At 43.1% G+C, this 13,137-nt stretch overlaps 1 long non-coding RNA gene across 1 annotated transcript in view; it reads right to left on the reverse strand.

Annotated features, from left to right (window-relative positions):
* Positions 1–12,381, reverse strand: part of LOC138746528 (uncharacterized) — a 55,454-nt gene extending 43,073 nt beyond the window's left edge. The window contains exons 1-2 of the long non-coding RNA XR_011347007.1: positions 11,992–12,381; positions 11,374–11,438 (exon numbers count right to left, since the gene is read on the reverse strand). This is a non-coding gene — a long non-coding RNA (uncharacterized lncRNA). The remainder of the gene's footprint in view (positions 1–11,373; positions 11,439–11,991) is intronic.
* Positions 12,382–13,137: the final 756 nt, after the last annotated feature.

Below are 13,137 nucleotides of genomic sequence, written 5' to 3' on the forward strand. Positions count from 1 at the left end.
TCCAGTACCTATTGAATAATCTAATTCAAACCAGTGATTCAGATTTGGTGTTACCACAAGACTAAACCATGCCCACCCAACCAGATACACCAAAATGTTGGCCTCTTGTCTCTATGGGATATCCACTGATGAGGAAGACAAAGAACCACTCTAAATTAAGTCCAACACAGTCTTTATTAATCCGAAAATAATTTAAAGTGAGCAGCCTTTTAATTAATTCTTAATGACTTTTCACAACTCATTTTTCTATCTTGTTCCTCATAACACTGAATCACAAGGCTTGCGGCTTGTACTTCAATACTACTCTTGGGAGTTGAACTGGTTGGATTCACTCGGAGTTTCAAATGCTGGATCTTCCTTTTGTTGTTGTTATATTCAATATTTCTTCTTTGGCTTGGCTTCGCGGACGAAGATTTATGGAGGGGGTAAAAGTCCACGTCAGCTGCAGGCTCGTTTGTGGCTGACAAGTCCGATGCGGGACAGGCAGACACGGTTGCAGGGGAAAATTGGTGGGTTGGGGTTGGGTGTTGGGTTTTTCCTCCTTTGTCTTTTGTCAGTGAGGTGGGCTCTGTGGTCTTCTTCAAAGGAGGTTGCTGCCCGCCGAACTGTGAGGCGCCAAGATGCACGGTTTGAGGCGAGATCAGCCCACTGGCGGGGGTCAATGGGGCAGGCACCAAGAGATTTCTTTAGGCAGTCCTTGTACCTTTTCTTTGGTGCACCTCTGTCACGGTGGCCAGTGGAGAGCTCACCATAGAACACGATCTTGGGAAGGCGATGGTCCTCCATTCTGGAGACGTGACCCACCCAGCGCAGCTGGATCTTCAGCAGCGTGGACTCGATGCTGTCGACCTCTGCCATCTCTAGTACTTCGACGTTAGGGATGAAAGCGCTCCAATGGATGTTGAGGATGGAGCGGAGACAACGCTGGTGGAAGCGTTCTAGGAGCCGTAGGTGATGCCGGTAGAGGACCCAAGATTCAGAGCCGAACAGGAGTGTGGGTATGACAACGGCTCTGTATACGCTTATCTTTGTGAGGTTTTTCAGTTGGTTGTTTTTCCATACTCTTTTGTGTAGTCTTCCAAAGGCGCTATTTGCCTTGGCGAGTCTGTTGTCTATCTCATTGTCGATCCTTGCATCGGATGAAATGGTCCAGCCGAGATAGGTAAACTGGTTGACCGTTTTGAGTTTTGTGTGCCCGATGGAGATGTGGGGGGGCTGGTAGTCATGGTGGGGAGCTGGCTGATGGAGGACCTCAGTTTTCTTCAGGCTGACTTCCAGGCTAAACATTTTGGCAGTTTCCGCAAAGCAGGACGTCAAGCGCTGAAGGGCTGGCTCTGAATGGGCAACTAAAGTGGCATCGTCTGCAAAGAGTAGTTCACGGACAAGTTTCTCTTGTGTCTTGGTGTGAGCTTGCAGGCGCCTCAGATTGAAGAGACTGCCATCCGTGCGGTACCGGATGTAAACAGCGTCTTCATTGTTGGGGTCTTTCATGGCTTGGTTCAGCATCATGCTGAAGAAGATTGAAAAGAGGGTTGGTGTGAGAACACAGCCTTGCTTCACGCCATTGTTAATGGAGAAGGGTTCAGAGAGCTCATTGCTGTATCTGACCCGACCTTGTTGGTTTTCGTGCAGTTGGATAATCATGTTGAGGAATATTTATTATTTTATACTAAATGCACAAAAGTGCTGGAGAAACTCGGCAGGACCTACAATATCCATAAGAGGCATAAAATATATAACCAATGTTTCCGGCCCAAGCCTTTCATCAAGAATACGTTTTCTTCCTATCTTCTAGAATGTTTAAATGAATCCTGGTCTAGGACGCTCATGATTCTGAGATCATTTATCCAAGAGTTGGGTAAACCAGCACAAATGCTCCATGGTTCTCTTATCTGTCCTTGGTCACCTTTGCAACCAGAAAAGTTGAATGACCCTTAACACCAGGCATCTGCTATCTCAACTGTTTGGTTTCTCTTTCTTTCTCATGTCAAGTTGGTTTATTTTCCATCATTCTTGTGGTGGTTTAACTGATAACTACACAGCTACACTGTCTGAATATAACAAGCAGCAACAAATAACTTAAAGATAAATAAGGAAGGAAAAAGTAAAGTACAAGAATTTAAATTCTCCTATGAAAGCTACTTTGAATTTTCTTCCCAACATTACAACAACAGACAGGATTATCCCTCATGATCCAAATTGGCAATTTATTAATAATCATGTCTGACAGCATCCCTTACTGGTTTGGGAACCTTCATAACTTCAATATTAAAAGCAAAATCAATTGTGTGAGGTGCCTCAGCTGAAGAATTCTCCCAAGATTAATTTTTCCATGTATTTCTATAATGATTTAGAATTTTTAGATTTAAAAAATGTAATGCAATATCCTCAAGTTTCACACCATATTAGACTTCGTTCCTCCTTCCTCCACCACAAATTTAAACTCGGTCATGAACTCATGCACATTTTACAGATGCTTTGTTTCCTTGGCTTGAGAACAATTGGAGCATGCCTATTAGTTGCCTGGACTGACTGAATCCATTTACTAAATCCAGGCTAGTAACTTCCAGAGGAAGTCCCTCTCTGGAGGGACTCAGTGGATTAGGCAGCATCTACGGAGCTAAATGGATAGTTCAGGTGAGATCCTTCGTCAAGATGGTCTCAATAAAGGGTCCCGACCCTGAACATTGACTGACCATTTCTCCCAAGAATGCTGCCTGGCCCAATAACGCTCTCCAGCTTCTCATTGTTTGCTCAATGTTCCAGTATCTGCTATTTTTGTGCTTCTCTCAGAACTTCCTGATTCTCCTCGACTGGATGTTACACATACAAACAGAGCAATAATGGATTTATTTTCAATAAAACTACATACTCCATATTGGCAGAAGTACAAATACGAAGCAGGGAAGAGAAAGAATATCATAAGGAAAAAGATCTTGAATGAGGTAAAATGGTTTATGCTTAACAACTTTCCTAGCATAGCATTCATAATGATTTCTATTTGCAATGCATCTCAGTCACTACCCTGCTTTCAGAAATTACTTAAGAAATGAAAAATAAAACCACTTTCAAGCAAGTTGTGCCAAAATACAACAAATTGTAATCATGTTGCCAAAAGAAAATCAACAAAATACTTTCTGTATTTAACCCCAGCAACTCAGTGGACGCAGCTGGTCTTCATCAATGGAAATTTCACCATCACAGGGCTTCCCCAATAGAATTAACAAATAAGCACAGAGGTGACAATTAATACAAGGGAGGGGGGGGGGGGGGGGAATGCATCTGCCAGCCACAATTGAGCTAGAATTTACCTCCTTGCATCCTGTAATTTGATCTTCCCCTCCTCCCTCCACGCCCACCCAGTGTCTGGCCTTGAAAAAGCACTTCATATCTTTTTTTTCCCCCAATGAAACATTAAGCAGAAGCTCCATCTGCTCTTTCAGAAGGATGTGAAAAAAAAATATCCATGGCCCCAACCATTTTAATTCCACACACCATTCTCCCTCGTTGCAAGGCCTCAAACTGCACAATTAGAAAGCCTATTGTTTAGTCATTATTATTCTCTATTCATGAGACTTTGCTGTGTACAAATCAGCCGCTGCTGTGTTTCTGACATTATAATAGGAATACTTAATTGGTTGGAGGGAACTTTAACACTTCCTGATTTAGTGAAACGTGTGGTATAACTAGAAGTCTGTCTTACAAATGTTGCAGGACAAAAGAGTCCAGGGGATTTTTACTTACCTTCCAGCTCCTCATTGTACAATAGTAGCAGGACCTTTCCCCAATTAACCTCTCCCATAACTTCTTCAGTGTGCCCCTCATTCCCTTGAAAGTGTCAGGTTGCCATATTCACATGCACAGCTCCTCACACTGCAAGGGCAGCAAATTTTGGACAGACCAAAGGCATCTTCTACCCATTTAATAATCTTCCAGCAGCAGTTGGCTCAGACTGTATCAATGAGAATAGCCATTGAATGCAAAGTCATATGTAACCTCCACAAAAGCATCTATTTTTGGACCTTCCTGGCAAATACACAGACTAGAAGGAAATCTTGACAGTCTCATCTTCAGCGCAGTTACCTCAAAGGTAACAAATAGTGGAGCACGAAATACCTGCCAGAGTGGTCCCTTTTCAACGTCACCCAGAAGGTTTTGGCACTGGCTGAATGTTCAAGTGATGAGGCATTCTGCCAAATAACTTCAACGGGCTGTTTTCAGAAGGTATTGAGGACATTCCATACTGAGCACTTCCTGAGTGGTATATGCGAGATGTTCCCACAAGGAATGAATCAAATCAAAGATCTGCAGTCCTGCCATATCACAGGCAGCACCAAGAACATCTCCATTTTCTGTAATAGTGGGACCCAGCATGTGACTGATAGAGACAGGGTGAAGCATTCCCAACTAATTTTAGCCAGAAGTGATGACCCACCATAGCTTTCTGCTGAGATCTCCATCCATCACAAAGCCAACTGTTAATTTGACTCACATTGAATGACATCAAGAATTGGCAGAGAGCACCAGATACAGCAAAGATATTGTGACCAAATGACTTTCTGAATGAGGTACTGAAGTCTTGCCATTCAAAACTAGCCACACCTCTCGTCAATCTATTTCAAATAGATACAACTTAGAAAATGTGAATAAAGGCCGACTTGTTCAGATCTCAAAAAGGGCAAATTCAGTCCAGATAATTAGCAACCAAACATTCCACTCCAACCATAAGAAAATTGATGGAAAGTATTTACTGACAGTGCTGTCAGGTGGCATTTTTGGCACTTAAAACCTGCTCATTAATGCAGTTTGAACTTCAACAGAATCATACAGTTCCCAAGCTAACTTCAAAGAGCTACATTTCAGAAATAAGATGGGGGCTTTATTTGGGTGCTCCACTTTCCTCATACATTCCATATTCATACTGTATGGGGTTGTAGGTTAATCGGTCATATGGGTGTAATCGGACAACAAGGGCTTATGGGTCAGAAGGGTCTGTTACCATGCTGTATCTCTTAAAAAAAACAATGACTATCTTTGATATTGTGAGAAACAGAAGTACCTTCACAGAATTTGCTCGAGACAAAAAATTGAGAACAAACATTTATTATACAACAATGCAAAGTTGGGTGCTTTCCCCTTACCCTGGGAATACACACATATACTGGGGCTCACCCAACTTTTTCTTCTTTCTTTTTCTTTGGCTTGGCTTCGCGGACGAAGATTTATGGAGGGGGTAAAAGTCCACGTCAGCTGCAGGCTCGTTTGTGGCTGACAAGTCGGATGCGGGACAGGCAGACACGGTTGCAGCGGCTGCAGGGGAAAATTGGTTGGTTGGGGTTGGGTGTTGGGTTTCTTCTCCTTTGCCTTTTGTCAGTGAGGTGGGCTCTGCGGTCTTCTTCAAAGGAGGTTGCTGCCCGCCGAACTGTGAGGCGCCAAGATGCACGGTTTGAGGCGATATCAGCCCACTGGCGGTGGTCAATGTGGCAGGCACCAAGAGATTTCTTTAGGCAGTCCTTGTACCTTTTCTTTGGTGCACCTCTGACACGATGGCCAGTGGAGAGCTCGCCATATAACACGATCTTGGGAAGGCGATGGTCCTCCATTCTGGAGACGTGACCCCCCCCAGCGCAGCTGGATCTTCAGCAGCGTGGACTCGATGCTGTCGACCTCTGCCATCTCGAGTACTTCGACGTTAGGGATGAAAGCGCTCCAATGGATGTTGAGGATAGAGCGGAGACAACGCTGGTGGAAGCGTTCTAGGAGCCGTAGGTGATGCTGGTAGAGGACCCATGATTCGGAGCCGTACAGGAGTGTGGGTATGACAACGGCTCTGTATACTCTTATCTTTGTGAGGTTTTTCAGTTGGTTGTTTTTCCAGACTCTTTTGTGTAGTCTTCCAAAGGCGCTATTTGCCTTGGCGAGTCTGTTGTCTATCTCATTGTCGATCCTTGCATCTGATGAAATGGTGCAGCCGAGATAGGTAAACTGGTTGACCGTTTTGAGTTTTGTGTGCCCGATGGAGATGTGGGAGGGCTGGTAGTCATGGTGGGGAGCTGGCTGATGGAGGACCTCAGTTTTCTTCAGGCTGACTTCCAGGCCAAACACTTTGGCAGTTTCCGCAAAGCAGGACGTCAAGCGCTGAAGAGCTGGCTCTGAATGGGCAACTAAAGCGGCATCATCTGCAAAGAGTAGTTCACGGACAAGTTTCTCTTGTGTCTTGGTGTGAGCTTGCAGGCGCCTCAGATTGAAGAGACTGCCATCCGTGCGGTACCGGATGTAAACAGCGTCTTCATTGTTGGGGTCTTTCATGGCTTGGTTCAGCATCATGCTGAAGAAGATTGAAAAGAGGGTTGGTGCGAGAACACAGCCTTGCTTCACGCCATTGTTAATGGAGAAGGGTTCAGAGAGCTCATTGCTGTATCTGACCCGTCCTTGTTGGTTTTCGTGCAGTTGGATAATCATGTTGAGGAACTTTGGGGGACATCCGATGCGCTCTAGTATTTGCCAAAGCCCTTTCCTGCTCACGGGTGCTTTCCCCTTACCCTGGGAATACACACATATACTGGGGCTCACCCAACTTTTATACAGTTCATTTCAGTGTAGAGGTACTCTCACCCCCCTAACATTCTTCTGCCTCCTGGATAAGTTTGGCATTAGGAAATCCTGTCTGCCTATGTGCTGTTTCTGTGAACTTGGAGGATCAGGGGTATCCTGTCTGTGTCCCATCATGTCATTGTCCTTATTCACCTGCCTTTGTCCTTATTCACACCTTCCCAACCCTCAGGGCTTACTAATTCTTATATGCAGAACTTGCTAATTCTGTCATCTTTGGCTTGGCTTCGCGGATGAAGATTTCTCTCTCTAAGGCTAGAAGACCCTTACCTTATTCAGACTAACTTTACTTCCTACATTCTATTATCTCTTTCTTCTTCTTTGGCTTGGCTTCGCGGACAAAGATTTATGGAGGGTTAATGTCCACGTCAGCTGCAGGCTTGTTTGTGGCTGCCTAGTCCGATGCGGGACAGGCAGATACGGTTGCAGCGGTTGCAAGGGAAAATTGGTTGGTTGGGGTTGGGTGTTGGGTTTTTCCTCCTTTGTCTTTTGTCAGTGAGGTGGGCTCTGCGGTCTTCTTCAAAGGAGGTTTATCTACCCTTATCCTATTCATACTGGCTTTATTCATTACACATATATCCATACTAGCTTTCTTCATCTCTCATATTTTCATATTAGTTTTACTCATCCCTCACAATATCAAAACAGAGCATGACTGGGTGTGCCAAGAAGAACCCTGGTGACACAGAAATCAAACCACAAAAGGGGAAAAATACTTTAATTTTTGAAATTATATATTTCGCAAAGAAAGATTGCATTGGTTGTTGGAGGTTAATCATCTTAGCTCCAGAATATCATTGCAGGAATTTTTCAGGCAGTGTTCTCAGTGGTTGTCATCCTTCTTCTTGCCACTCACATACCACTTTAAGTATTCCCTATGCAATAGGTGCTCTGTAATTAGTAAGGAATTGCTTAAAGTGGTACATGAGTGGAAAGAAAAAGTTTGAAAACCGCTGTTTTAATCATACCTAATTGACTCGTTATGTGCACGGTTTCATAACTCCAAAGGAAATAGGCCAATAACAATTTTTCTCAAGCAAAATATTTCAGTAACAATTGGGTCTAGAGTAGTGATTCTCAACCTTCCCTTCCCACTCAAGCACCACCTTAAGCAATTCCTTACTAATCACAGAACCCTGATGACATAGGATTACTTAAAGTGGTATGGAGTGGAAAGAAAATGGTTGAAAATCACTGATATATATAGTTTCAAAAAAAATTAGATTTTTAAATAAAATTTGAACTGTATGCTAAAACAAATGCAAACACTATAAACCTTTGACCATCTCCTCCTTTTGGAATGGCCACCCTAGAGTGGGTGCATGAGACTCCCACCAACTGCAGGTTTCTTTCTTAATCACACACCATCCTTTCCTTGGAACATTTATTGTTACTTTATTATTACTGGGTCCAAGTTCTAAATATCCCTCTCAAACAGCTCTGTGAAAGAATCTTCACTAAAAGGGTGAAAACAGTTCCTTAAAGGGGTTCACCACCATCTTCTCAAAGGCCACTAGGGTTGGACAATGGATGCTGACCTGACAGCAAAGACCATTATCTCCAAAAAGTTTTTAAAAATGCTCAAATGTCAGTCTAAAATTGTGCTTTGAGCCTCATGTTTAGAATTAAAATTCAACAAAAACATGTTTTGCTTTGAGCTTGTACGTGATGTTTTCATTGACCATGAATGCCATGAAAATTAGAAGAAAAATGGTGCAGTAATTTTAAAGGGTCCAAGTTCAAAACAATGACTGACCATTAATTACCATGGACTCTGACTGATCTGATGAGTTCCTCCAGCAATTCTGTGTCTGCTCAAGATTCCAGCATTTGCAACCTTGATGCTCTTTTAATGCCGTAGTGTTCATTAGGAAAGATAGCAGCATGCTCCTGTACTGCTGGACATCTCGGCTAATATGAATTTGATTTCTCCAGAATTATTAGATTATGAACATTTCTGAAGGAAACAATAACTCATTTTTTAAAATATCTGTGCATTGCATTAATCCAACATGGACAAGATGGTTCTAAGTGAAGGGATTACATTCCTAGACTAACTCCATTGTGGCATCTATAGGCAATCAGTTGCTATTACAGCAAGACAGGAACAAGAACAAAGAACTCAACTGAAGAACTATAATCTGAATGAAAATGTGTCTTTCAAAGCAGATAAACATAACACAATACTTTTTTTTGAGCAGCTGGACAGGATATGTGTGAAATTTTCCTTTAATTACTTCAGACCAGTGATTCAAAACTAAAATTAGATCTGGGAAGCATATTTTCAAAACAAATGCCATATCCTCTTTTGTTATATGGTATTTGTTTTGTAGCTTTTTCTTATTTCCATTATGCCCCCACCAATCCCTGACCCTCACATACCCTATCCTTTTGCCTCTTTTCCTCCACCTCTTGTCTCTCTCTCTTTCCTTATCCCCCTCCCCCTTTCATCCATCAGCATTCACAGAGCTAGCTCCCTCCCCCGATCAATTATCAGCTTTTCTCTCCTATCCATGTCCACCTGTGCTTACACCACCCCCCCCCCTCCAGTTAAGGGTGGTCAAATGCCATTCCTATCCTCCGACACTGAACGGCCAATTTAGTGGGATGCAAGAGTAAAAGGGTAGGAATAGTGTTTTTTCTGTTCACTTTGACCACTCTTAACTGGGACACTTGCAGGGAGCCATCCCCGGGGTTAGGACTGTTCTACCTTTTACCAGTGACGTCATGACGCATCAAGCAATGGTGGACCTGCCCTAAATCCTGATCAATGTATTATGATCTTAAGCCCCTTTCACAATTGTGTCTCACTAAATTGGCCGTTCAAAGTCCTGGGCTAGGAATGGGGATTTGGGTTTTCACATTTGACCACTCCTAACTGGGACACTGAACACATTCACACTTGCAAGGAGCAATTCCCAGGGTTAGGAATGTTCTACCTTCTACTGGTTGATGTCATGATTCATCAAGCAATGGTGGACCTGCCCTAAATCCTGATCCTAAATGCATTATGCTCTTATATTTTAACAAAATTAATCATGTCTAATGATAACATAATTAAGCTTTATGTACAGCACAGTATGAGCCTTCAGCCCGTTGTGCTGACCTATAAAAAACTTTATAAGGGACTGTGGGAAGGTGTTAGCAATAAATAGCAATAGCAGACAATTTTTAAACAGGGTTGGAAAGTTGGTAGTGCTTTAATGCATAATTTATACAACGTGGGAAAGTTTGTAGTTCAATAGCGTGCAATTTATATAGCAACGGAAAGTTGTTAGCACTATTGCATATAATTTATAAATACCGTGGGAAAAAGCGATGGCGGACTTGCCCTCCCGGAATGCCATGTGGCAGAGAAAGGGCTGTATGCATGGCGGCATGCATGGACCATTCATGGAGGGATTTCTCTGCCGCATGGCATTCTGGGAAGTCAGGTTCACCATTGCTTTTTTCCCAGTCTTTATAAATCGTGTGCTATAGCACTACCAACATTCCCACGCTGCTTAAAAATAGTCCGCTATTGCTATTTATTTCCTCTCTCTCTCTCTCTCTCTCTCTCCCGCTACGACTTTCCCATGGCAAAGTTTATACCTTCATTTTAATCTTTCCTTCATGTTCCTGCACTCACGCAAAAACTTTTCTATCCCAGGATGCAATTGCCCATTCTACATTTGCCTGATTGCAATGCCGCCATCTGCAGATGCTGGGAATTCTACTAGGGGTCGAGGCAGTCTACCCCGGGTGTGAAATGACATCATCTGACACCGGCATGGAGAAGATCTTCCTTTCACACAAGAGCCTTTTTCGGCCTATTGGCTGTAATTCCTGTGACCACTTGCAAGTGTGAAAGGGACTAACTTTGCCAGGTTGCAACTTTGTCAGGATGCGGACAATTTGGGAGGAACAACTGATACCTTGTAACATTCAAGCATGTCTCCAGTTGCAAAGATTAGCATTTTTCTGTAATGCTGAGACTATCCACAAAAAATGTACTTAACTGGTGAATTGTTCAGTTAGTAGAAGGCCACTTTTCACAGGAGCCCAATTGAGAGCACTGAACTGGATTTCAAAACAGAGGGTCATCAAAACAGCCGAGAAGATAGTGTTTCTTTCCTCTACTGAGTTAATTTACTGGGAGAGTTGCTTAAATAGGGCAAAAAGAATTATAGAAGACCCTTTCCATCCAGCATCTATATCTTTGACCCACTACCATGAAGGAGGTACAGGAGCATCAAAATCAAGACTTACAGGCTGAGGAATAGCTTCTTCTCACAGGCTGTGAGATTGATGAACAATATCCTGTACCTGGGTAAATCATGGTCCAGAGTAGTGTTTGTACAGTCTGATGATAGTAAACTTGAATATGAAGACACCACTTAAAGAAATGAGAACTTGCCATTTAGCCTTTAGCCTACCAGCATTAAGGAATAGTATGTGACTTGATTTCACATGCATGTGTTTGTCTCATTGACGTAGTATTTTTAGTTAACAAAAATCTGTTGGCCTTAGATTTAAAATGAACATTTAACCTAGTGCAAACTACCATTATAACAAATAAAACTGTAGACGCCAGAATCTGAAACAAAAACATCAAAGCTGAAATAACTCAGCTGCTCAAGCAGCATCTGCGGAGAGAGAATCCAGTCTGTTTCTGGTTGAAGACCCCTCATCAGAACCTATATAAATGCAAGCTCCCCTTTTCTTGTGTGTGGAAAAGTAAGGAAGTCACACTGACCCAACCCATTGAACATAAAACCTTACCTAAGTGTCCGAACCAGCTAACCTTGGAACATCAACATGAAGGAACTCTTTTCCAAGCAGATGATCTTAAAAAAAAGAAATTTCAAGCAGAGTACAAAAAATCATTCTTAAAATAATCCCTGTAATCTCTTTGAGGGTTCGGTTCTAAATGTGCTTTTTTTGTGTGCATTTCTTATGAATCTTCACATTTAAGAAAAACAATTTTCATTTTAAAGGAACTCTTGCAGGAAATCTTGGGTTGAAAGCCACAATGTGGCCAAAACAGGAAGATAAAAGAATTTTGCCACCTGGTGGTGCGTTGCAATTTTAAAACAGTGTTAAACAGGAAAGTCCGCAGAAACTGTGATTGTCATGCAATACACAAAGGTGCTGGAGAAACTCAGCATACCACGCAGTAAAGGGTAACCAACATTTCGGGCCTGAGCCCTTCGTCAAGCAATGAACAAAAAGCAGACATTCACCTGAATAAAAAGGTTGGGAGAGTAGAGGAAGGGGGAAAGAGGAGTACAGACCAACAGGTAAGATGTCATCGGTGGGAGGGTGGAAGAGGAAGAAAAAGGCTGAGAAGTAATAGGGGGAGGGGATAACTCTCTGAATGGAATGGGATGGGGAGCTCACCCTTTACTTCCTGTAGATGCTGCATGACCTGCTGAGTTTCTCATGTTCTTTTGTGTACTGTGTAGTGGCTCGCTCCTCGGGCTGACACAGGAAATGGCCGTCGAACGCAGTGACCGACAAAGCTTTGTGCGGTCTGAAGCGCCCGTTTCCATAGGTAGCCGGCAGAGCGGTGAAACTGGCAAATCACTGCTGGTGAATCGCAGGGGGCCCAATTGGGGCCCGGGCATCCAACGTAACCAATCGGCAGCTGGCCCGCTCAAGCCACACCCTCATGATGACGCAGCCGAGCTGACTATAATAGGCAGGGCTGCCAGTGAATAAGCTCAGTGTCAAATACACTCTACTGGTGTGTGTGTGTCTTTCTTCTCCTGCGGATTCGAGCCACAGCCTTAGGGCTATAACCGAGAGCTGTAACCTAGCTGTAGCCATAGCGACCTTGCTACAATTATAAATCAACAGTGTCATCTTTACTCTGAACCAAACTTCATCTGTGATGTCACTTGCAGCAGATCTATTTTCTACTAATCCCTTCAGTGTGCTACTGTATTGTGAGTTAAGCAGATTCCCATTATATTCACAACTACTAATATCACAAAATGTCACAAAATGTCCAGTGAATACATGAAAATGGAATGAGAAAGTTAAAATTTTTCCCATTTCCTGTTCTGAAACACATAATAAAACTGTTTGGGCTGACCAAACATATTGGGAGGATGATGGATGATGGTGCCAGTGTTGGGCTGAAATAGCCCTTGAACTTCAAACTCCACAAGGCCACTACCCATTTCTATATGCAAAAGTGAATTGCGAGGCCCCCCCCCCCCCCAAATGGAACTCAACTTCCCCGTATTTCTTTGTTCCAGAGTATTCATGTGCCTGATAAGTACTGAACTCTGAGTCACTTTGAATGTCACTGTGCACTGCAGGATTTTCAGATGTGTATTATCTGTGAGAAGATTGTTTCTGCGCATCTTAAAAGAGGTCTCCCTCAGCATATCCTGCACTGGGGCTGTGAACTTGACCATGCTTTCCCCAGACAACAGACCCCTATCACCAGTCCCACCACCCCTACCACGTCTTGTTCTCCTGACACAATCTCCTCCAACTCACTGATATCCCAACCAGATCGGTCATCTCTACCACCAG

This window comes from Narcine bancroftii, chromosome 12 (assembly GCF_036971445.1).
Source record: "Narcine bancroftii isolate sNarBan1 chromosome 12, sNarBan1.hap1, whole genome shotgun sequence".
Classification (NCBI taxonomy): domain Eukaryota; kingdom Metazoa; phylum Chordata; class Chondrichthyes; order Torpediniformes; family Narcinidae; genus Narcine; species Narcine bancroftii.